At 42.1% G+C, this 25,990-nt stretch overlaps 2 pseudogenes; both read left to right on the top strand.

The window, feature by feature from the left end:
- Positions 1-25,990, top strand: part of LOC127148432 (pyruvate kinase 2, cytosolic-like) — a 95,046-nt pseudogene that overhangs the window by 37,124 nt on the left and 31,932 nt on the right.
- LOC127148429 (ATP synthase subunit a-like) lies at positions 23,363-24,084 on the top strand (annotated as a pseudogene).

Consider the following 25,990-nt stretch of genomic DNA (forward strand, 5'->3'; position numbering starts at 1 on the left):
AGGAGTAGTCCGAAGGACTAATTCAATTCCAAAAGTTGTTGCTTTCCATTCATTCCATTAAAGAAAAGATGAAACTTAAAGAGAAGGAGAGGAGTCAATGAACAAGGGCGAATACTCGTGCAAGCGCAAGTGCAGATTTCTTATTATCTGACTTTCATCCTGAAATAAAAGGAAGACTTCTGCGACAAGCTCCCCAACCATAAGGACAAAGCATCGACGGGAAGGATAAGCTCGAAAAGGGACCAAGGCAGACACAAGATACAAGGTTCGAGTCGGCTTCATCCTTGAGGAGGAACCCATAAGTAGGTAGGAAGAAAGGGAAAAGGCTGTTTAGGATAGAAACAACTCGACTAAGAAGGTGAGGCAGACAAAGGCTGCTGTCCTTAATTCAGCTGGCTTTGTCTCTTAATCAACCTACTACGACAAGGTGTGAAGCGACTGACAAGCCGCAAAGAATTTGCAAAGCGGAAGATTGAGTTTACGAGCGAGATAGAAGAAAGAAAGAGAGGCAAGAACTTGGAGTCAGATAATCAGCTAAGGGTCGAAAAATGGATCCTTCCTAACTTTTTCCGCGGCTTAGGACCTTGTATCATAGTTCCTTTGCACGTGGAATACAGAGTAAAATCGAGTCACAAATGGGACATGTACATCTCTCAGTCAGCATTTGCCTTATTTCTCATAATATGAAAGATCTCATACACAAGATACATAATATCTAAAAGCCTTCCGAGATCTGACCTTGCTAACCGCACACCCTTCCTTTCTGGTACTTAGTAAAGAGGAGTCACGAGACCTAGTTGACTTGGGTCAGGGCGCTCAATTGGAAACCTTCTTTCCTGATTTAGAGAGGAGTGAAGCAAGCAGCTCGATTAAATGAAAGACGTTTGGACTTAGGCAGCTTAATAGGGATGGGAATACCAGTTTGTCTCGGCAGCAAGGGAAATCAAGTCTTAAGGATCAGAAAGATATATTTCAAGTGTGCAGTTCGGACCCTCTCCCCTTATCTGTGGAATAGGAAAGGGAAGAGAAAGCATAGGTTATCAGCGTGCAGTGAGAAAAGGAGCTCAATCTCTTTTTTCCAGCTCTGAACTCAATACTCTCTTTCCTTTCGGAATAGAAAGTTGAAAAAGGATTGAGACGTGCAGTTCAATCCCCAGAGGTTTTTGTAGTTTTACCCTCCCCTTTCCTCTAGAGGCCGAGGAAAGCTAGAAAATTGGGGGAATACACTGAAAGTGAGAGAGTAAATCAGCCCCAGTTGAGAACTTCATCACCTACAACGGCAAAGGCTCAAAGAATTCGAGACGCATTTCTAAGAAAATCAGAGAAAATGAGTCAAGAAGACCACATAAGGTTCATATGGATTTCTGAGTCCAAAGGTCTTGAAATGAAAGACATCGGATGTTATGAAATAACTCGACTGAAAGGAGAGGTTCAAAGCTCATTGAATAAAGACTTATTCTTCCAATGTGAAGGAGTGCAACTAAGGCTCAAAGAATTTGAGCTCTTTTAATTCACTTTCTTTATTGAGGGATTTGACCCCCTCTTCTTTATTCTCCACTAAAAAAAGTTCGAAGGAGGGATAGAAGTAGCTCGACCATAGGAAGAGGGATGTAAGACCACTCAAACTTCTGTCCCCACTCCTAGGTATTGAGTAAAGGACTTCGGATGGAGAAGAAAGGGGAAATTCAGCCCACTCTGTGGGTCTTCCTGTCCCAGTGTAGGATGCATAAGTGGTTGCTGGTTGAGGACAAGCAATGGTGAAAATCCTTCTTTCCGCTTGTAATATCTCGAGGCAAAGAAAATCAATCTTTGAACGTTGAAAACATGTAATGAAACGGTAGACTTTAGTGGGGAATGCAATTCAGTCAATAATCAGGTAAAGAGAAAGATCTCAAACAGACGTCATGACTATTAGGATTCGAAGCTAAAGGGCTACCTTGAAACCAAAAGGGAGAATGAAAGAGGCAGGTGTGGACAAATAGCGTGGGTGTCGTTTCTGCCATCCTTACTCTTGTTGTTCCCTGTTGGAGTCCTTTCTTTTGAAGCCATTTATACGATTAATGAGTAAGATAGTCAACTTGTTCTAGTCCCAGTGCCAGCAGAGGGAGAGAGGCCCCAGCAAGAGGAAGAAGATCAATTCTGGAATTGAAGTTGTGGCACTGAACTTGAAAAGAGAAGTTGGAGAAGTCGGAACCTTTAAAGCTCGAGACTCAGTTCTCCCTTCTTTCTGGTCGGCAGCTAGATCTTTGCGGAAAGGGAACTAAGATTAGGAGGCCTATAAAAAAGAGAGCATTGATTTATGGAATTTCATCCTTCCCTTGTCTGTTTACGAAGCAAGCGTTGGGGAAAGCCCCTAATAGGGGTGGTTCGCTTTCCTCAGTCTCTCTTGAAGTTGGAAGATAGACCAGATCACCTTCTTTACCGCGTAATGGGGAATTAACCTGAGACCGATAGCGCTAGGGTGCGCAGTGCGAGATTTGACTTGCCGGACCCTTGAAAGCATGAAATCAAATAACCGCTTGCACTCCCTCTCGTCTTCTTCCTTTTATTTAAGTAGGTTCAAGATAAGAAAAATGAATATGGTAGATTGAATAATTAAGCTACTGAGGTCCAAAGAATTTGAGAGGAGTTGAGGGTCCGGAGGACTCATGAAATTCCACTAACCTAGCTACGTAAGACGAGTCAGAAATCCATATTCACCTGAAAAGATCAAAGCTCATTGAATGAGATCAAAAGCTCTAGATGAGGGATCAGAACCCAACTCAAGAAACCTATCCAGATCCACTAACAAGAAAAAAAGAGCTTTTATCATCAGAAAAGTAAGGCTCCGTAGGAGCAAAGAATTAGCAAAGGAGAGGCTCGAAATTAAAGACTTTCGGACAGACGCAAAGAATTTGTGAGCGAATTTGAGATGAAAAAATGTTCGTTGAGTTGAATCTCATTACCAATTCAATGTGAACTTACTATTTGGTCTATCTTCCATAAATCAGTCCCGCAACAAGGTAAGTCTAGTGGAAGGAAAGCCTAGCCTTCTACTTAAAGCGTAGTAGGACCTTTGAGGTATGTCGGAGACGAGATTACCCCATTTGACTGTATACGTCTCCACAACCAAGTCTGAAATCAAAACTCTCATTCCTTTTCGATACGAGCCAAGGATCCTGCTGTAATACGACTGTACATGTCTTTGTTTTCAGTGTCCAAGTTGCGGCTCCCATGACAAAGGCCACATTCACTACTATTCTCTCTCCCTCTGACCTTAGATCTGTGAGGGTGGTGGTTGATAGAATTCCTCCTCTCTTCCCTTCTTTTATATATAGCTAGGTATGTGCCGGTTGTAACCTCTATCCCCATGGAAGAAGGTTTAGAGCTGACCCCATCCGTCCCAACGGCTCCTTGGTATGCATGGTTAATGCCTAGAGATGATTCAATCTTCCTTTGCCAAGAAGAGCTCCTTCTATCCTCTCTGCCCCGTGGGTGTCGAGCTTCTGATCTCAACTACTACAACTCTTCAAACTCCTGGAACTTTGACTTTCCTAAATTACGCCTAGCCTAATCTTTTCTCTCTATTTTGATGCTCAGTTAGCTTTTAGCCTTTGACTTCTTATACATGCTCACGAATAGGACAAGAGTGCTCGCAAGGTGCTCTTTGCTACGCATCCTTGGAGCATTCTTAATGAATGAAAGGCGTTGATTATGATCTTCTTCAATCTCTCATCCTTTGAAGGCCCGTATAGAAGCCTGTGTTATGAAGATAAAGCCTATCCCTAGGCTGATATCTTGTGCGTTTACATTAAAAGAAGTTCAAGCTTTTAAGCCCACTACGAAAAAGCTACTACCCGAAAGCCTATCCTTGAGTCTGATTCCTTATTATAACTGAAGGCTCGACCATAAAGACATAAGAAAACCTAAGAGTTTGATTCTGCCCTGTGGGAATCTCCTATGTCTTCCGCTTTCTTCCTTTCATTCTTCAAATATCCTCTTATGATACTCAAATCCAAAAAAAAAAGAAGAAGAAGAAGAAGAAAGCCTATCTTCGTTAACCTCCTATTTAGTCTTGAAGGACATAATATCTCAAAGAAGAAGAAGAAGACAAGACTAGTCCTACTTTTCTAGAAGGGGTAAAGGTTTTCAGACTATGACTGAGGACGGACGGAAGTAGCTTGACCATAGGAAGAGGGAGCGGGATAATCAAGAAGAAAGCTCATAACCTCAAATTAAACTAATCTGGACCTTTGCTTTGATCTTTCTTCCTAGGCTTTCCTCTTCTCTCCTTTCAGTCGAGCCTCTTATGACTTGAAAACCACTTAAATGAAATGATCTTTTTGTAGAAATCAGTCTCTTTTCGTAGATTAGTATGAAAAGGGGGAAGAGGCTAGGAAAGATCCTGAGTCTGAGACCAATTAGGTTATGCAATAGCGAGACTGGAAAGGAGAGAAGGCTCCCCCAGATAGTAGGGAATAAGGGCAAGTTTCATTTATTAGTCGAGTCAGCATAAAAGTATGAATTAGACCTAGTTTTCTCGGGAAGAGAAAGAGGAGCCCACGTAGCGGTTGGGAGAGGTGCGAGACTTGGGTCTTCTCTTCTTCCTTATCTACTTAGTTGAACCCATGGAGCTGTATTCAACCTAATCGGAATATCCCACCCAGTTTCATAGGAAGTGAGAAAGTCTCAGATGAAAGGCTTGGCCATTGAATAAGAAAAATCTGTCAATCAAGAAGGCAAAAGGAAGAAAGGTCAGACGGAGGAGGAGGTCTTATCAAGGAATTGGATAAAGAAGAAAGCAAGCTTGACCTTTTAAACGGAAGACCGAGAGCTAACTATCGAGACTTTAGGCTATATGGACACATACTTCGTGAAATCCTGAATGCATCCAGTCTTCTTGCAGTAGCTGTTGAAGTTGATACAGGTAGACACGTGTCTAATAATAAGTGGAAGACTTCCCTATTGATAGGTTATGAGCTAAGAAGAAGAAGAAGCTATCCCAGAATAGGAGAGGAATACTGAACTCGGAAGCAAGATGGAAGGCATTCCTTGACGTAGGCTTTCCAATTTAGAATTCTCCAGATTCTTGAATTGGTTTTAGTCATGATAGGATGAAATACAGATGAATAAGAAAAATTTGTAACCCACTATGCAAAAAGCACGAGGCATAAAGGAATCGAGGCTCGACCCGCATGCAAAGAGGAAGAAGCGAAGCCCCCCAGATTGACTATATGATCCATATGATCGCTGATCAGTTTCCCAAGAGAGAGGGATGAATAAGCACTCGAGAATTCTCATTCATTCTCAGTTTACGAGCGAGACCAGAATTAAACTACCACGAACCGGGAGAGAGCGACCAGATAGCATTCTCCCTTTCTGCAGCTGATCCTTCCTTATTCGGTCGCTCATGAGAAGTTTTTGACTTCCCAACTAGTTCTGGATAGAGGTTAGAGTCAGGAAGCGCTAGTAAGGTCTTCAGCGAATACGAGTCTCTCTTCTGCTCCGTGGCTTTATGGTCTTTTTTCTGATCTCAACTTCTACAACCCCTACAACTTCTTAGATCGAGCCTCTTATACTACCCTATTACGTAGTGGAGCAGCTTCATTCCAGGGATTGCCCGTACTCTTTGATGAGATGGAAGAACTGATCGCTGGCTCGGGTAGCTGGGGCAATGAGAAGAAGAGGTGCGTATTGAATACCGGCCCCATTCTGACAGCTTCCACAAAGGTTGGCTAGTTCCACTTTCAAGAAAAGAGCTCCTACTCTCTCGCTATTTTCTTCCACTCCACTTGGGTTAGCGGCATTGGGTAAGCCCTTTCGAGGAGGAAGGATTGATGGACCCCACTCAATCAGGATCAGAAGGTTCCCCGACGACCTGAATTTGATGCTTGGGTTCCTCGGCTATCTAGAAAGTCCTTACGATCCTGACGGGATACCTTTCAGATAGAGTAGCTCGACCTAGCCCTCGTCTATATCCCTGTAACCCGTTCCATGGGCTCTTTCCTCGTCAAAATTTAAAGAACGGGAGAGAGCGGACTCTTACTCATACTTATTCCTCCGACCCTTTCTGTCTCCTCCGACCCTCTGGTCCTGCTTTGCTATACAGTCTCGCAATAACCTTCTCCTGGGTGGGCCTAGCCAGACCTCGAGCATATTCCCTACCAGATCGATCCGATCTTTGCCTCTGCAAGATCAAGAAAATTTCATTAAGAGACTAACCCACTTCTTCTTCTACATCCTCTTCTATAATTTCATCCTCAACTATTCCCCGACGGCTTCTTCCTTAACTCAGCCAGAGCAAAGGCGGCTCAGTCGACTTTCTTCGCTTTGCTCTGCTCCGATTCGCTTTGGTCTCTACTTTGTGGGAGGGACGAATTAGTCTCCTTACCTCCCACCCGCGATTTTCTTTTCATCTCATTATGCATGGAAGACTCACCTTGGCCTTGACTTTCCTCTCCCTTCTTTCGAATCCAAAATACTCTACTACTAAATCATGAGAAAAATCAATGAAAATCAGTGAAATCACATTCTTCAATCTTGTCAGAGGATTGGTGGATATGGATAGGAAATCCTTTCATTAGCCTATCCTCAGGCCTTAGGAAATCCTCATCAACAGTCAAGAGAGAGAAGAACTTCCGAAAAAGGCTTCCTCTTCAATCGAGACTTTGCCCCTTTCAGCCCTTTTCAGGTAAACTGGTTTAGCGGGTTCCGATCTGCACCGCAGAGTTGATTAATAGTTTTCACTTTACTTAATCTTTGGAATACTCTTTCTCAAAGATAAAGGTCTTTGTCCGGCCTCATTCCTCAACCTATGAAATCGCCTTTCTTCAACTCCTATCGCGTAGTGGGAGTAGCCTGCCTATTCAAGTGCGTAGTGGGCTTAGATCGGCTAGTCCGAAAGTTACCTTGCTTTCGGGCTTCTTACCCTACTGAGGAAGATGAGTGATAGCTTTCTCTTTCTCTTTCTGCCTTTGAATCGAGGTCTCCCATTCCAGCCAAGATGGAGATCTGGGGTTGCTTAGCATATTATCCTCTCCTGCCAACCTTGGTTTTCTTCCTACGAGTGATCCTATTCTTTCTTTTTATCTACTTCTCCGTCTACTTCTCTTTCATTCAAGAGGTCGACCTTTCTAACTGAATGTGGGCCTAGTCTTGGGAATCTGAATTCATTCTTTGCCCTAGAAAGGACTGGAAGAAGAGGGCAAGATCTTGTTCCTTTTCTTCGATATCCCTTCCTCTTTCGGGAGCCAAAAGTGGAAGAGGAGATTGAAAAAGAGAAAGTGGCGGGCTGAGGTTCTCGAACCAGACGAATGTGACAAGGAGATTGAAGAAGGAGATAGACTATCTAGAAGAGGCATAGGTGGCTCGTGAATTGATGTCCTTGGCGATCTCCATTCATTTTCATCCCAGTTGACATAGCGATCAGGGCCAGTCTCTCATAGGAATTCGTAGTTTAGACATAAAGGTTCCAAGACCGTGTGATAGCTTTTAGAAGTACCAAGGTAGGACTGATTAATAGGAATCCAGAAGAGAGCAAACTCTTAATAAAGAGAAAGGCTTGGACGTGAATAAAAAGATGATCTAATTCTTCATCAATTACGAGGATGAAATAGGGATGAGGAAAAAGTCCCCAGTAGTTTCATTTCACTCGACCCAAGACATCGGCAGAAGCTAATAATGATCGTAGAAGAGAGGCCTACCAGCACATCGAACGACGAAGGAGAAGGAGCAAAAAGGGTTCAACTGTAAGGAGAAGGAGCGAAAGCGGCTCGATGTAAGGAGAAGGAGTTAGCTGTGAGAGTGAGTTTACAAAGGAGAAGGGAAGACTTGCACCTGACCCCGCCCTTCGTACCTCTGCCTTAGTCCAAGGAAGACTGCCACTCCCTCTGCCTCTTTCACTTGAGGGGTTTTAGACCTTCGCCCCTCCCCTTTCTTTCCAGTAAAAAAAGAGATAATAAATGGACGGAGGATGTCTCTTAGCCCATAAAAAGAATACAAGGTGCGAATCAAGAAGACGAACCGAGGGGACCCAGAGATCACCCGTGGAAAGAGGGAGAGTAATCAGCTTTGCGAATAGGATTGATTACTAGGGACCTCGCTCTTCTTCAAAGTTGATGGCCGAACGGTTGAGAAAAGGTCTTCTCCTTGGACATCATCTTCACTCTTTCATGAGATCCCCACTACACGGCCAAGGCCTTATCATTCCTTTGAAATAGATTCAAATGTGAATGTCCCAAGTCTCAATTTGATTTACCCACTCAGAATAAGGAGAAAAAGAGAAAGAGAGGCGGAATAAGGCACGAAGCAAAACGACTTTGAAGGAGTACATTATGAAATAACTAAACTCAAAATAGAGGTTCGAAGAAAGTCGACTGATAAAGAGAGGAGAGGGGCGAAGCGAACTCATTATCTTCTTCAAAGGAGTGCATTATGAAATAACTCGACTCAAAATAGAGGAGAGGGAAGAAGCGAAAGTTATTATCCTTATTAGGTGGGAGCCCTTATATTATGAAATAACTCGACTCAAAATAGAATCACTCAATTTCTCGGTAGTTCTAGCTTTTTCTATCTTTCTTGTTCTTGTCTTTCTCTTTTGGATCTCAAAATGAATGTGCTAAGCAATTAATGAAACGTAGGCCTAGTTTGAATTGAGATTTTCCCCTATTTATTTATGGATGTCATTGATTTTAGTGGAATCAGACTCCTCATACGCTATATACTCGTTCGGACGTCCTCTGGACTATTCAACCTATTACTTTGAGATTGCGAAAGGTGAATGAATGAAATTAAAAAATACATAGATAAGAAAGAGTACAGATGTCCCACCAATTCTGATCCAAAAATCCTTTGAACTGAAAAAGATGAAAAGAAAGCGCCGAGATTCTCATATTTGTGTCACTCTTTCGTTGCTTAGTTCGAGCAGCTTCCAGTGAAGATCTTTCCCAACGCTAAGAATAAGCGGATTTCTTCACTTACTAAAGACATCTCTCACAATCCCGAGAAATCCCCTTTTCTTTAAAAAATTCCAATCCGCCCCAGTCAAACAAGAAAGAAGGAGTCTTTTCAATTTTTTGACTTTTTCCACTGGACTTTCCAAAGGTCTGAAACGAGGTCTACTCAAAAGAACTTCTGCCCGGATAATAGAATCGAGAAAGCCTCTACTAGTGCCATTCCCGAGAAAAAGCTTGCTCGCCTATATTGCCCTTCCCCGTGCGGTACGGGGAATCGTCTTATCATTCGCCACCGGGTCACCGTGCTCTTTCGGACAGTCGATCAAAATCTCTCCTTCTATTTGGATGCCCAGCGTTTCATAGGATTCCTTCGGCTTTTACGTTAGACATGGGCCCCACACCTCGTTTTCGTTCTCCTCGTGACAATCCACCCATACGTGTCAAAAAGTCTGATTTTGGTAGCAGTTTTTTCTTTTTAGAAAGAGAGGCCAAAGGGCCCCGACGTCTCCCTCGTCCCATTTGTCTTGGATCCATTTGTCGAAGAAAGCAATTCCATTAGAATGTAGCGGAGTCCTTTCTACAAGGGGAATATATACAAACTGTAACACATTCATGTCCATTTTCCTCAATCGGGAGGCAGGAATTCTCTGTATATCTATTCTTGGATTTTCGTCGTTATGTAATAAATAGAGGTCGCACTCTTCGGTTACCTCAATGAAAAGGACGGATTTCCATTTCTTGTTCCTAAAAAGAGGTTTTTCTATAACTTCGAGGGAGTTATAGTTTCGTTTTGGATTGGGCCTAGGCCCTATCTCCACGAAAAATAGGTTGCCCTTCGACACTTGCAACCATACATGGTTGAGGCTATTTTATCCTCTTGTGGGTCTTCACAATGGGGGGAGTCGAATGCTAAAGGTATAATTCTTATACCCCTTTCTTTCTTTCTAAAGCTTTTGGGTGAGAGTTTTCTAAAACTTTTAGCCGTTTTGATCAAAGTCTTTTCATATTTGGCATCTAGCCTGCACTTCTGCCCATTAAGAAGAGGGAGAAGGTCCCTTGCGGAGGAGGGCTACTTGCGTTCATCATATTCATTTTCTTCGATGAACTTGTCAAAGACCCGTCCGAAGGACTCATTCATTCCACTAACCCGATTTGAATATGGATTTCTGAGTCAAGAGGATGGACCCTTATTTTTGCCTTCTTTTTCTGACGGAGTAGATCCTTAAGCCAATCTTTTTCAGAAGACTGATAAGAAGGGTTTTCTGCGTATTTGATCTTCAGTAGACAAAGAGCAGCCTTGTCTTTATTGGCCGCTCGAAGAGAAGGTTGGTTGTTGTCCAATCCCGCAGAAGATGCTTGTCTTGCAAGAATTCGTCAGTGTATTCTTGGGGCCGGCCTTTCCTTTCTAGATAGTCTACGAGAATCTCCATAGGGGATATCTCCCGCATCTTGATGCTCTGGGAGTCCTCCCAAAGATTCGTCACACTATTCTAGTTTATAGTTCGATTTTTTTTTTGTTTTAGTGGTCAAGAGTATGAATTCGTATTCGAAGGACTAAATAGTCCGATTTCAGACTCCTTCTATGGAGTCCTCCCTAAAATCGAGAAAGTTGTCATATTCCTTTCATTTTTTGAATATGCGTTCTGCCCTTTTTTTTTCGAGAATTCCCCCGGATCAGTCTTTGTCTTTCTGTGGCTTTTGACAGTTTTAGCCTCTGCCAAAATCTCACTTAGCGGGAACTTGCCCCAGACATAGAGATTTTTGTTCTTTTTTGGACACATATCCATAAAGAGTCCCCCAGCCTGTTTGGAAGGTGACGTAGCTCAACTCATTTGGAGCTTGATTTTTCCGGAAAGGCTTCTCATATAAGGTTAGTCGTCGAATTCTTTGAAGCACTTTCATTAAGCACAACAATATGATGATGTCACTCTCCATCCTGATGCCTTTCTTGCGAGATAATGATACTGGTACACAGGAAGAGTTTCCTCAGTCTCGCTTCTCAAAGTAATAGGTTGAATAGTCCTCCTTTGTCTTTTCAAAGTCAGAGTTATCCCGTAATGATAAAGGAGCATCTGGACCCTTTCTAAATGTAATAGCTATTCATAGTCCTCCTTCTAAAAGGAGAGCAAACGACTCAAGAGGAGCAGAGCGGTTCAAAGAAGATTTAAAAAGAATGATCAAAGGCTCAAAGAATATTGAGAGGACTATCCATTAGACTTCCAGATTGAGACAAAGAGATAAGAATCAATCTCCATAGTTGACTGGACTGCATGGTTAGCTTCCTCTATTTTTAAGCTCTTTGCTACCTCAGATTATTTTAGGTAACTAAGATTTTTGCAGGTTGTTAATACCTTCATAGTTTTGGGAGAAAGGTTTGGGAGAAGAAAAGTTGTATATAGGTCAAATCAGTCTTTTTGGGACATATCATCAAATAATCAGGTAGTAGGCATCAAAGTCGCACTCTTTTCTTGCTTTGATTGAACCTTATTAAAAGAACTTTGACTGACGGACTTATGGCTCCAGACGCGGGTAGTCAAATTCTCTCTACTATATATAATGAAATAAATGAGAAGACGATTCGGAGCATCCCCAACAGAGCTATTGCTCGGGCCCAGAACGCGAACGGCTAACTCATCTACCTACTTATCCGAGACAAAGCCTAAAGGTTGTGCGTCGCCGTGCAAGGATATTCCTCTTCTCTTTGATGCGTGCCTCTTCGTCGGAACTCGGAATTCATAGACTTGCCATTGTTCATCGATACCGCCCGCGGTAATTAGAATGAGTAAGGTTTAGTTCGATTGAGGTCTAGCTCGAAAAGGGTAGTAAGATCTTCACTGCTTATTACTTACGAGAATGAAATCCTAATAATCCCGATTTCTTTATGGAGCCTTTATATAAGGGGTTCAGACTTGTAATCCAGACCTCCTTCTTTTCTGAAGGACGTAATTGCCGGCTTAGGAGCCCTGTTCAAAGTGACTGGCCTTTCATCTCCCTTTCTGGTCCTAATACTGACTCAGTATCGGCTTTGCCTTTATTCTTCATTTAGGGGTCGAACTTCCCTTCTTAAAGGGAATCGCATTCCCCTTTCTTCTTTCTAAAGTTTTTTCTTCCTAAAGGGACCGAAGGATGTAATGGCCGACAATGAGAGTTTCCGTATTTAGGAAGCAGATTTTCTTTTCAGCTTTCCTGCTTTCTAGCTCGATATTGCTTCCTTCTTGACTTTCTAACTCTTTAATTCTTCCTTTTGCTGCTCTTGTATTGAAATGGGTCATTCGCAAGGGACAGGAGAATTGGGATTGAGGCTATATACCCCTTCAATAAGATAAAGGTCGATAGGCACTGCTCAATCTAAGAAACGTCTTCTTGAAAGCCGACAACTAATTTCATCAATTCAGAGACAAGATTATAACTAATATAGTATATTTCGTATCATAACTAACGAGACACCACTAACAAGACAAGACTGAAGAAGAAATTCAACCAGAAAAACAAACAAAAAAGGCTCAAAGAATTTGAGAGTCCTTCGTCTACTATAATTAGTGGAAAGCTAAAAATAGAAGATGAATACGGTAGATTGAAGAGGACTGAGGGCTCGACTAAAAGGAGAGAACAAGGCGCAAAGAATTTGTGAGGGGTCTTAAAATAAAGCTCTAGATGATAAAAGGAAAGCTTTCAGTCGCTTCGATAATTCTTTGAGCGTCGTCCGAACCCCGTAGCTATGAGCAAAGAAATTGCGAAAGGAGAGAATCAAAGAGAGAAGCGATTTCCAAGGATAGAAGCAAGGAAAGGAAGTAGAGAGAAGAAGCTTGACCCCTATGTGGGCTTAAGAGAAAGATCATTGAACAAGAAAAGAAGAAAGAGAGAATCTTGATCCCTAAATTTGAACTTCATGATCTCTTTCCCTTGAAGAAGAAAACGGAGCCAGATGAAACTACGGAGGACGAGTAGTCCGAAGGACTCATGAAATTCCATAAATTAAATTTCCATTTCAACTAAAACAAGTCCAAAGGCGGAGTAGGGAAGAACTCGACTCCTAGTTTGAAGAAAGTCGACTAACAAGAAGGAGTCAATGAAGAAGGGCGACTGAAAAAGTTCTTAGAAGGAGTGCATTATGAAATAACTCCACTCAAAACAATAAGGTCAAAAAATTTGAGTTGAACTCAACTGAGGTTAGAAATGAGAGGCTCCATTAGGAGTTGAAAGTGTCCTTATCCTCAAATTCAAAGGAGCCTCAATGAACAAGGGCGACTCAAAATGAAAGGATACAAAGGTTAGGACTTTAAAGGGAAATTCCTTATTCTTCCAATTCAAAGGAGCCTGAATGAACAAGGGTGACTCAAAACGATAAGGAGATGCGCAAAGAATTTGTGGAATGAAAGCCAAGTCCTTATCCTGAAATTCAAAGGAGCGCAACGAAGTTCATAAAGGGTGAAAAGAAAATTTCAGAACAAAGGCTCAAAGACTGGCGTCGAGCTATTTTTCCGTAGGACCTCCCATACAGTATCGTCACCGCAGTAGAGTTTCACCACCAAGTTTGGGATGGATTAATGTGGTTCCTCTACACCTAGGACACCAGAATATCGAACCATAAACGAAGAAAGGCATGAGAGAAAAGCATATTGGCTAGTTATTGTGAGGCCCCAATTCTTGACTGGAGGGGACACCAAAGGCCTCTACCCTTCCATCCCTTGGATAGATAGAGAGGAAAAGCATAGTTTTTTTTTTTTTTTTGGTTTTTTCATGTTGTCAAAGAGTTGAACAATGGTTTTTTCGTGTTGTCAAAGAGTTGAACAATGAAAATAGATGGCGAGTGCCTAATCGAATTGATCGGGTCATGTAGGAACAAGGTTCAAGTCTACCGGTCTGTTAGGATGCCTCAACTGCATACATCATTGCACTTCCACTTGACACCTATCGTGATGATAAACAGCTCATCTCACTGTGACCTTCTCTTTCATTCTCAAAACTTTTGTCGCTCCATCTCCGTAGGGGCAGAGAACCCATTGCTGTCTTGGCTATGCTACCGGAAGCTCTGGGGAGTTGGAATAGGAGAGCACTCCTCTTGGGGTGGGCTTACTACTTAGATGCTTTCAGCAGTTATCCGCTTCGCACTTGGCTACCCAACCTTTACTGTGGGCATGATAACTGGTACACTAGAGGTGCGTTCTTCCCGATCTTCTCATACTAACGAAAGGTCCTCTCAATGCTCTAAGGCCCACGCCGGATATGGATCGAACTGTCTCACGACGTTTTGAACCCAGCTCATATACCGCTTTCATGGGCGAACAGCCCAACCCTTGGAACATACTACAGCCCTTAGTGGCGAAGTGCCCACGTCGAGGTGCCAAACCTTCCCGTGTGAGCTCTTGGGGGAAGATCAGCCTCTTATTCCTAGAGTCATTTTTATCCGTTGAGCGATGACCCTTCCACTCGGCACCATCGAATCACTAAGGCCGACTTTCATCCGTATTGGGTGGGTCTTGTAGTTAAGCTTCCTTCTGCCTTTACACTCGAGGGCCAATCTCCATCTGGCCTGAGGAAACCTTTGTACGCCTCCATTACCTTTTGGGGAGGCCTACGCCCCATGGAAATTGTCTACCTGAGACTGTCGCTTGGCTTGTAGGTCCTGACACAAGGTTAGAATTCAAGCTCTAGAAGAGTGGTATCTCACTGATGGCTCGGGCCCCCCCGGAAGGGGGCCTTCTTCACCTTTCACCGCTTCATGGGCTGTGCAAGAAAGGCCCAAAGCCAATCCCAGGGAAGAGTGAAGCTGAATAGGGTCTTTCTGTCCAGGTGTAAGTAGTTCGCATCTTCACTGACATGTCAATTTCACCGAGCCTCTCTCCGAGACAGTGTCCAAATCGATACGCCTTTTGTGTGGGTCAGAACTGACCCAACAAGGAATTTTGCTATCGCTCCATGGGGATCGTTATAGTGACGGCTGTCTTCACTAGGGCTTTGGTCTTAGGCTCTCCTATCGAAGTTACGAGACTATTTTGTCGAGTTCCTTAGAGAGAGTTGCCTCGCACCCCTAGGTATTCTCTACCTACCTACCTGTGTTAGTTTCGGGTACAGGTACCCTTTTGTTGAAGGTCGTTCGAGCTTTTCCTAGGAGTATGGCATGGGTGACTTCAACGTTGTAGCGCCTGGTACTCGAACATTGGCTTGAGGTATTTTCTCTACCCCTTTTGACCGTAAAAAAATAGGGGCACCTTGCATCCTTGAACCGATAACCATTTTTTGGCTAACCTAGCCTCCTCCGTCCCTCGGGACCAACAAGAGGTAGTACTGGAATATTCACCTCTTGTCCATCGACTACACCTTTCGGCCTAATCTTAGGCCCTAACTCACCCTCCGTGGATGAACCTTGCGGAGGAACCCCCACAGAGCGATTTTCAGGGCATTGGATTCTCACCAATGTTTGCCTTAAAAAAGCCGACATTCCCGCTTTCGCCTCTTCCACCACTACTTGTGCAGGTGCTTCCCTCTAAGGCGGAACACTCCCCTATCGATGCATTTTGACATCCCATAGCTTCAACAGATCGCTTAGCCCAATTCATCTTTGGTGCAAGTGCGCTCGATTAGTGAGCTATTACGCACTTTTTCAAGGGTGGTTGTTTCTAGGCAAACCTCCTGGCTGTCTTTGCACCCCTACCTCCTTTATCACTGAGCAGTCATTTAGGGGCCTTAGCTGGTGATCCAGGTTGTTTCCCTCTCGACGATGAAGCTTATCCCTCATCGTCTCACTCGCCGACCTTGACCCTTGTGATTTTGAGATCGTATCTAATATTCAGAGTTTGCCTCAATTTGGTACTGCTCTCATTGCCCGCACCGAAACAGTGCTTTACTCCTAGATGTCCAGTCAACTGCTGCGCTCCAATGCATTTCAGGGAGAACCAGCTAGCTCTAGTTTGAGTGGCATTTCACCCCTAACCACAACTCATCCGCTGATTCTTCAACATCAGACAGTTCGGACCTCCACTTAGTTTCACCAAAGCTGCATCCTGAAGAAGAAAGGTTCGGGTCCATAAGCAGTGAGAATTGCCCCATTCTGACTCGCTTTCGCTATGGCTCCGGTGGGTTCCCTTAACCAAGCCACTGCCTATGAGTCGTCGGCTCATTCTTCAATAGGTACACGGTCAGAGTCCTGGTCTCCTCCCACTACTTGGAAACTGATGGTTTCATCTTCTATTTCACTCCCCGATGGAGGTTCTTTTCACCCTTCCCTCACGGTACTACTTCACTATAGGTCAGCCAGGAGCCCCGTCAGAGGCTTGCAAGGTGGTCCTTGCTAATTCACACGGGATTCCACGTGCCCCATGCTACTCGGGTCAGAGCGTAAGCTAGGGATGCTTTCGGCTACTAAACTCTCGCCATCTAGGGTGCAACACTCCATCGCTTTGCCTAGCGGCACTACGTTTGCATTGCTCTCCCACAACCTCATTTTTACGGTTTAGGCTGCTCCCATTTCACTCGTCATTACTACGGGAATCACTTTTGCTTTCTTTTCCTCTGGCTACTAAGATATTTCAGTTCGCCAGGTTGTCTCTGGCCTGCCCATGGATTCAGCAGCAGTTTGAAAGGTTGACCTCCTGATCTACGCTTATTTGCAACTCTCCGAAGCATTTCGTCACTAACTATGCCCTTCCTCGTCTCTAGGTGCATAGGTATCCACCGCCAGCCTTTCTTCATTTGAACCTGACCCTTCACTTTAAGGCTATGCCATCTCCACGTAGCGATGCTACTAAATGGAAGGATCTTATCAACGTCTATGTATTCGAAATCATAGATCGAGCTGCCGAATCAGAAAAATTGATTTCTCTCTCTTTGTATCAACTAAGTGAAAGAGTTGGAGATAAGCGGACTCGAATCGCTGACATCTGCCACAGGGTAAACCACCGCCTCTCAAGCCCCCGACTAATTCTACCATAGAGGCCAAGGATAGACAAGAACTCCCTCCGAAGACAGCTTACAACTTTTATCGTACTGTGCTAAAGAGGAACTCTTCTCTTTATGTCAAAAGGTATCGCGTAGTGGATTGGAATCCCATTCTAACTAAGGATTCTTGTGGTTTCGGAGAATCCAACTACAGAAGAACCAGGAAGGGAGAGCTTTTCCCCATGCCTAGTCCCAGTGGAGGTGAAAGACCTAGAGCGGGCTACGGGTCTATACCAAGCCCCTGACGCCATAATTCATTGAGGTTGATCCTGAACACACGTAGCGGTTCGAGACCTTCTTTATTTATTCACCCCAAGAATGAACGAGAGTTTCATGGGATGGATTTCATTAACACGTCTCGACCACCACCTTTCTGTTCTGAAATCGGTAGCGATTTTAAGGAAAACTACCAAGCTCCACTATAGATAAGCGTCTATCATCTCTATGCTCATTTTGACTTTTTCTTGGACTTATTAGTATTAGCGAAAGCTCGCTCGACTTAATCTGTCTTACTCGACTTACACTAGAAGAACTTTTCCTCTTCTTTCCTTTTTATGAAGACGGAATGATCAGCATTCCTTCTCTAGAAACCCATCTTCCTCGTAACCAAACTGAATATCTCTTTTAAATTTAGCTACCAATGACCAAAGAATTTGTGATTCAATTGAGAGAAGTTTTTTCCTTTTTTTCACCTTCTTTCTTTCCCTTCCTCCCCCAGAGCTTGAAAAGTGGAGGAAATGTGATCGACCTACCATGAGGTCTCCATGAAGAAAGACATTTTTGACATCGAGCTGATGCAGTGACCAAGATCTCTTAGCTGCAACTGAGAGAATGACATGGAATTTTATGGAATTTGGCCACAGGAGCAAAGGCCTCGAGATAATCGATGCCATAGGTTTGTGTGAAACCTTTCGCCACAACACTGGCCCTCTGGATAGAGCCATAAGCTTTGTCTTTCAGGGTATATACCCACCCGTAGCCAACCCTACCTTTGCCTCTTGCTAAGGCCCACGTAGCGGTGATCAGCTCCCAAGTCTCCTTCTTCTTTAGAGCCTCTATTTCTTCTATCATAGCATAGCCTTTCTTCCAAAGAGGATGATTAAGGGCTTTTTGAAAGAGGGTATCTTATCGCTGAAAGGAAAGCTTGAAAGTCAGAAAGCTAATATGGATATAAGCAAGTCCGACGCTCAAAGAATTTGAGTTCAAGATTGAATCTTTCTTCTCCTAACCGCTTCTTTTATTTTGAGTCGAGCTACTTCGCACCTGTGAAGTCACTTCTCAAACCATTTAGTGTGGAATTCGAAAAGAATTTGAGAATTCTTTGATAAGGATTCTCATATTACATTGAGTCTCTCCTTTCGTTTTGAGTCGAGTTATTTCTTTAATGTTCTCCTTCTAATTGGAAGAATAAGGAATTCGCTTGAAAATTCTAAGATAATTATTCTCACCTCTCCTTCTTAGTCGAGCTACTTTGCACCGTGAAGATGAATATGGATTTCTGACTTGTCCGGAGGTGAATATGGAATTGACTGAGTTCCACTCCTTTGAATTTAAAGAATAAGGAAGGAATGAGCTTGAAAATTCTTCTCAACTCCTACGAAGCCTCTATTTTGAGTCGAGTTATTTCTAAAAATCAAGGGCTCTCATAAATTCGGTAAGGAGTTCCACTCTCAAATTCTTCGATAATTCTTTGATCCTTATAATTTTCAGTGGAGTTATTTCTAAAAATTAAGGGCTCCTTCATAGTCGTTTCGCTTCACGCTGGAGGATAGGTTCATATGGATTTCTGACTCATTCGCAAATTCTTTGCTCCTTATAATTAAAGAAGAAAGAAGAAAAAGGAAAATCGGCTTGAATCTTTTTAGTAGGTTTGAAAGAGGAAAGCAGGCTCAAAGAATTTAAGTTGATAAAGGTAAAGGTTTGAAAATGTGAAGAAAAGCATCAATCATATTTCATTGATCCTTCCTTAAAGTTTCTTAACCTTGGACGTAGTAGAAGTCCTTCAGACTGACGACTTTCTTCTTTTTTCCTTCTTTCTTCTTATATCCTCTTATGATTTGAAAAATACTCAAGCTTTTCCTTGAACTTCTCACTTCCTTTACTTACCCGATTTCCTTTTTCAATAGTAGTTTCTGAGAGTCCTTCAGACCTAATTAAGCTAGGGAGGACCAAAGAATTTGCGAAAAGAAATGGAAAAGTCTAAGATGTAGGCTTTGCTAAAGCATCTGGAAAAGTTAGGGCTCTTAACCAGAATCGATAGAAAGATAAGGGCTGCTGCTATTTCCGCTCTTAGTCTGTTGAGGTTTCAGCCTCAATCCCAGTCTCACCCTATCTTTTTTATTTTGATTAAGACAAGATAGTCTCTCTAGCCTGAATCTCTATACCTATACTTACTAAAGGATGAGGATGCGAACCCGTTCGGAGGCTCCGAAGGAGTTGAATTGAGTTCCATCTTTTTCGATAAAAGAGGTTTGACCGCTAAGTGGGAATATGTAGGCTCAAAGAATTTGAGAATTCCACTAAAATGAGAAACTCTATTCTTTTTTTCTTCCTTCATCTTGAATAGTCAAATAGAGAATATACGACATGCTAAAGTTAGCCTTTGCTTTGACTTTCTTTTTTTTTTTTTTTTTGGCTAAGAAGTCAGTAGGTTGTGCGCCAGTCATACATAGCTTGAACTGTGGTGGCCACAATGCTACGCTATCGATCCCCAAGACGTCTTTGCTTTCATCTTCACACCTGATCCATCGTTTGAACTTCTTACATTCACTTCCGAAATTGAAAGAGGAAAACTGGAATTGTAACCTCTCGATCTGCTATAAACAGTGTGCCTGATTGTCGAGTCTACCGTCTCCACGGCTTTCCCTTTTGCAAGCAGCTCCTTATCGAGTGTCGATCTTCACTTGGGTCGGCTCTGAGGCTCTACCTTGGCTTTTCATTATTTGCTTCCTCCCACTCTTTTTTTTCTTATATCGCGCACGCATCTTGAAGAGTGGCTTAGAGTACATAGATGAGGCGGTCCCGATATTGAATATTGAATAACCTCCTGCTTTGGAACTCCTTGACTTCGGTTGAACAAACAAGGTTCAATCTTCTGAAATCGTAACATAGGCGAAACCCGGCAGCCCGCCCAGAGTTTGACCTTCTCCAATCCTAGAAGGAAAAGCCACTGAACTTTCCTTCCCCTAACGGGCAAGAAAACTGGAAGGAAGATGATTAGGATCTCACGTGTGGCAGCTGTTGGAACAAACTCAAAATCCAAGAGGTACCTAAAGAAAAAGGAAACTTACCACTCACTGGTGAAAGAGGAGAAAAGACAATTTTAGACCTCAGGGCTGGAATGCGGTAGGGTCTTCAAGCCATTCCAACCCCACGCTCTTATCTCGAGATTCATGGGTCTTCTCGCGAAGAGAGAAGATTTGAACCTTCGCATCGACTTTTTCTCTCAGTCTCAATCACGCCTTCCCTATCGCAAATTCCTCTTTGGTCGAGTCGCTCAGCTGCTTCGCGTATTATTATGATAGTCTTGTCGGGGCATGCTGCAAGAGCATAGGTGAGTGGTAAGTGTAGGAGGCATGACCAAAGGGCAGCTTGTGTAGTTCCACCTCGCATCATTGAGATCTGTAGGGTGGCGGTGAAGAAGCGTCACAAATAGGGTTCAGATAAGGGGTCGTAGGCTTAGTAAGGCTCGAACCTACAATATCACCGTTATGAGCAGTACATTTCAACCAATTAAACTATAATCCCTCATAAAAGTCGAAATCAAAGACATCAATGAACAAGGTAGTGGAAGGATCATATTCTATTTTGATGCTGTAGGACGGGAAAAGCAGACAGAGAAAGAGAGAATGAAAGAGAAAGAGAAGCGAAAGATGGAGCGGGAAAGAGAAAGATAGAAGACTAACAGAAAGATGTCTGAATGATGATGCTTTGAGTACTCTCATGAAACAACAAAAAGAATGAGAAAGAAGACTGACCGAAAGATGATCTTTCTCATTTCATGTGTCTTGCAAAGCCTCTCCTTTGAATCTGTGAAAACATTGCTTTTTTCCCCTATAGAACTCCTTCGATCATTCTTCTCAACTCCTACTCCACCTTGGACTGATTTATTCCATCTAATTTCTTGGACCTAAAGTGGATAGTCGGACAGAAGTTTTAGTTCCCTCTTTTCTTTAGTGGATCAAAGAGGTCCGAACGCTAAGTGGGAATATGTAGGCTCAAAGAATTTGAGCGGAGGCCTCATTGATTTTCTACTTTCAGTGGATACTACGAAGGAGCTTTCTTCTTGATTATCCCACTCCCTCTTCCTATGGGCAAGCTACTTCCGTCCGTCTTCAGTCGTAGTCTGAAAACCTTTGCCTTTTTATTCGCTACGTGGCTTTCAATTCAAACCTTGAATTTAGTTGGTTTCGTAGGTTTTCGCTTCTTTTTTAGCCTTTATTCATTGATTCAGTCGAGACCTCTGAAGGAGTCATGAAAAGGAATATGAACCTGTCCGGAGGACTCATGAAATTCCACACTAAAAGGGGTCCTCAATGAAGAAGTCGCATTTCTCAAATTCTTTAAGCCTTTTAAGAATAAGGACTTTTGATTTCATTCAACTCCTTCTACGTGGAATATCGAGTGGAGTGGAATAAGGAGGTCCTTCTACATGGAATATCGAGTGGAGTGGAATAACGAGGTCCTTCTACGTGGAATATCGAGTGGAGTGGAATAACGAGCACATGGTCTTGCTCTCATTACAGTAAGAGAGAAAGGGGTGCCTCTCCAGTCCCACCTTTTGCCTCTTCCCAAAGGTCTCACCAAGACCAAGGGCGACTTCAAAGGCAGGGTGTGTCCTGTACGAGCAGTCGATGCCTCATCAAGCTTCTTCAACCCTTTCCTTTGTCCTCGGACTGATCCTAGTTGGCGCCTACCCTACCTTTCAGCCTCTTCCCATCCTCTTTTCTATATTGATTTTAGAGTAAAAAACGAGAAAGATAGTGGTTCAATCTCATATTTTGACTTTTCCTTTGGAAGCCCCCACGTAGTGGTAAAGAGGAATGTTTTCACGGATGAGAAGCCCTTGTTCATTGAGGCGGTTGAGTTCTAACCTCTTTCTGAAATTAGTCATTTCCACTCAAAGTCTTTGACTTTATTCTCATTGAGGCCAACTTTCTCTCTAATGTCTGAGAAGTCAAAATACTATATTCACTTTCTGACTAAATTTTCTTCTCTTATGTATGGTCTAGGTGATAGCTTAATGTGAGCCCTTGTTCATTGCCTTGATAGGCTTGGAGTTGATTTCACTTTTGTCTCTTCTTCAGGCTTGATTTTCTTCTTCTTCCTTGCCTCATGGTTGTCTTTTCATCTTTTTTTTCAATCAAAAAGTGTGAGGATCAAAGAATTTAAGATGTTAGAAGGTACAAAATCAATGGGTGCGGGAACTGCTACAATTGCTTCAACGAGAGCTATTATTAGTATTGGAAACATCTTCAGTTCTTTGATCCATTCTGTGGCCCGAAATCCATCATTGGCTAAACAATCATTTGGTTATGCAATTTTGGGCTTTGCTCTAACTGAAGCTATTGCATTGTTTGCTCTAATGATGGCCTTTTTTATCTCAAATTCGTATTCCGATCGAAAAGGTTTCAGTCTCACATCTTGAACATTAGAAAGTCGTCCCTCTTCCTATGGTTGAGCTACTTCCGTACCTCATCTAGAGCTTTTGATTTGTCCATATGAACCTGTGGAATTCAAAGCTCAAATTCTTCGAGAATTCTTTGACTTTATTCATTGATTCAGTCGAGACCTCTAGAACTCCTTTGGAGTAATTGAATTGTCCTTATTAATTTCAACTTCTACTCCACCTCTATCTGAACTGGTTCTACGTAGCTTAATTAGTCCGAATGACAGGTTCATATGGAATTTAGATTCCTTCAGAGTGGTTCGAATGCTCAAAGAATTTGAGAAAAAGAAAGTCACTAGACTTGAAAGAGGAGGCTCGACTGAAAGGAGTCCAAGATTCAAGCTGAATTGATGAACAAGGGCTCGACTAAAAGGAGAGAAGGAGGCTCAATGAAATATGAGTTCGTTTGTCATTCCACTAGAAAAAAGGATTCCACATTCAAGAGGACCGAACAATAGCCTGAGTCGAGTATGGGAAGCGGGCTAGTCCCAAAAATGCTCATTCCTCTGACGTTGGGGCTCACAATGAACCTTATGACTCTAACTCTTCTTAAAAAAAAGTGTCTCTATATATATAGATTATTCTTGACTTATCTCAAGCAATGTCCATCCCATGCCTTTCTTAATTGGTTGGACCAACCCAAACTGCGATTTTCGACAAGTCTTTCTTCATTTTTCTTGAAAGAAGCAGAACTACATGGATGAAATGAAAAGTGTTTCTGACTCTGACACCCAACAGCCCACTTGAGCAATTTTCCATTCTCCCATTGATTTTTATGCATATAGGAAACTTTTATTTCTTATTCACAAATCCATCTTTGTTTATGCTGCTAACTCTCAGTTCAGTCCTACTTCTGCTTCATTTTGTTACTAAAATGGAGGAGAAAACTCAGTACCAAATGCTTGGCAATCCTTGGTAAAGCTTATTTATGATTTTGTCCCGAACTTGGTAAATGAACAGATAGGTGGTCTTTCCGAAAATGTGAAAGAAAAGTTTTTCTCTCGCATCTCAGTCACTTTGACTTTTTGTTATTTCGTAATCCCCAGGGTATGATACCTTATAGCTTCACATTGACAAGTCATTTTCTCATTACTTTGGGTCTCTCGTTTTCTCTTTTTATTGCTATTACTATAGTGGGATTTCAAAGAAATTGGCTTCATTTTTTCAGTTTTTTATTACCCGCAAGAGTTTCACTACCATTAGCACCTTTTTTAATACTCCTTGAGCTAATCCCTTATTGTTTTCGCGCATTAAGCTCATGAATACATTTATTTGCTAATATCATGGCCGGTCATAGTTCAGTAAAGATTTTAAGTGGGTCTGCTTAGACTATGCTATGTATGAATAATCTTCTCTATTTCATAAGAGATCCTGGTCCTTTATTTATTGTTCTTGCATTAACCGGTTTGGAATTAGGTGTAGCTATATCACAAGCTCATCTTTCTACGATCTCAACCTGTATTTACTTGAATGATGCTACAAATCTCCATAAAAAATGGTTATTTATTTATAATTGAACAAAAGCGAGGCTCCGTAAGGCGCAAAGCAAACCGACTGTTCAGAGTGCATTATGAAATAACTCAACTCAAAATTAAGAATCAAAGAATTATCGAAGAATTTGAGAGCGAAAGTCACTATCCCTTATTATTCTTAGGTATGAGCATTATGAAATAACTCAACTCCAAATGATGAGGAGAGGGGCGAAGCGAAAGTAATTATCCTTATTAGGTGGGAGCCCTTTCTTTTTTGAAATAACTCGACTCCAAACATAAAGGAGAGACTCCGCTAGGAGTTTCAAGCGAAATGACTTATTCCTTATTCTTGAAGGAGCCCTTGAGTTTCAAGCGAAAGGACTCCAAACATACGCTTCTTGAACTATTCCTACGAGCTTTAGTAGTTTGAACACGTCCATGGTAGTTTAATTAGCCAGAATGAAATAAGTGACTACTATCTATGATTGGCCAGCATGCAGTATAGAAAAAGGATAAGCAAGGCACGAAGCGAAGCGACGGAAAGTTTGCCTTTTAATGTCGATTCTTTCAACCAAAGATTCAGGCAGAATGTCAGCAGATGAAAGGATAGACTCTGAAGAAAGATAGAAAGCGAGATAACTGCTCCGTGGGAAACTCTCTTTCATTCTAATACCTTTTCTAGTATCGTTATTTCATTCCTCTTCTCGCTATTTCCAAGCGAGCGTTTTTCCTCTAAGAATTTGGAAATATCTGATGATAGAAAGTCTTGCATTCTTTTGCTTCATTCTAGATTTCGATAGGGACACACCCATTTTCGAAAGAGAAGGGTATCGAAAGTTCTTCTTAATAGAAAAGAAGAATGAGGTCATGATCGAAAGCGAATATAGTCCTACTTTTTTCATGGTGACGTCCTGCAAATGATCTTCCCAATCTGAGTTGATTAGGAGTCTGGATTTCCATTTCCTTCACTTTTCTCATCTTAGACCAGTGAGAGCTCTTTGTCAAGATTGGAAACTATTCCATTAAGATAGGTGAAGGCTATTCAGCTGCTCAAGAAGACTAGCTTTGAGTTGTTGAAGGAATTCGTAAAGCACTCAATTCCTAATGCAGGCACATGACCCTCTCCTTTTAGTCTCGCTACTTTGTCCCCCTCTCCTCACTCACAGGACTTGAGAATACTCTCATTGGTGTCTGCCCTTTGCTTTAGTAAGCCGCACCTGCCTTATTACGGCCGAAGGGCATGACACTGTCAAAAATCTAGAAATGATATCCTTGGCAAGGCTATCTTATTATATCCATTATTAGAAATGATAGGTAGATTCAAAAAATAATGAACAAGGCTAAAAGAATTTAAGAAGATGGAATTAGACTGAATTCATTCTTTAAGTCAATCCTCTATAATATATCTACCCTTCCCATTTCTTGAAGATTACTATAAAAGGAATCAAGACGATTCTCCAATTGGTATCCTTGGCAAGGCTATGCCTCACTAAATCTTCCTACTTATCTGCTATGATTCAAAAGATTTGAATGAGAGATAGGATACATGATATTTGTATCATCTGGTAAGGTATTATATCAAAATGGAATGAGGTTTTCTTTTCCGTAGTGGGAATATATTAATTCTTAACTATTTGATCCTTCAATGGTATCTAGATAAAGTCAAAACCTCATGAATTTCCATACTTCTAGACTCAATCAATTCGTTTAGGAATAGATCTTTGGTAACTGGAAAAGAATCTAATTTTGATATTTAGAAGATTGTAGTTAGAGGAAGGAGAAAGGAATCAAAGCCAAAGTGTTTATATTTACCTATGATTCTCTATCTTCTTTCTCATTCTTCTTATGCTCAAAATCTCCTAAGAATTTGCCTCTTTGGTCTCTCTACCTTCTTTCATTCTTTTTTCTCTTTTATCTTCCACATCTAGACTTCTCTTTTCTGATACTTTACCTAAAATCTCTATTCACGACATCTTGGC

Source organism: Cucumis melo, chromosome 3, assembly GCF_025177605.1.
Source record: "Cucumis melo cultivar AY chromosome 3, USDA_Cmelo_AY_1.0, whole genome shotgun sequence".
Taxonomy (NCBI): Eukaryota; Viridiplantae; Streptophyta; class Magnoliopsida; order Cucurbitales; family Cucurbitaceae; genus Cucumis; species Cucumis melo.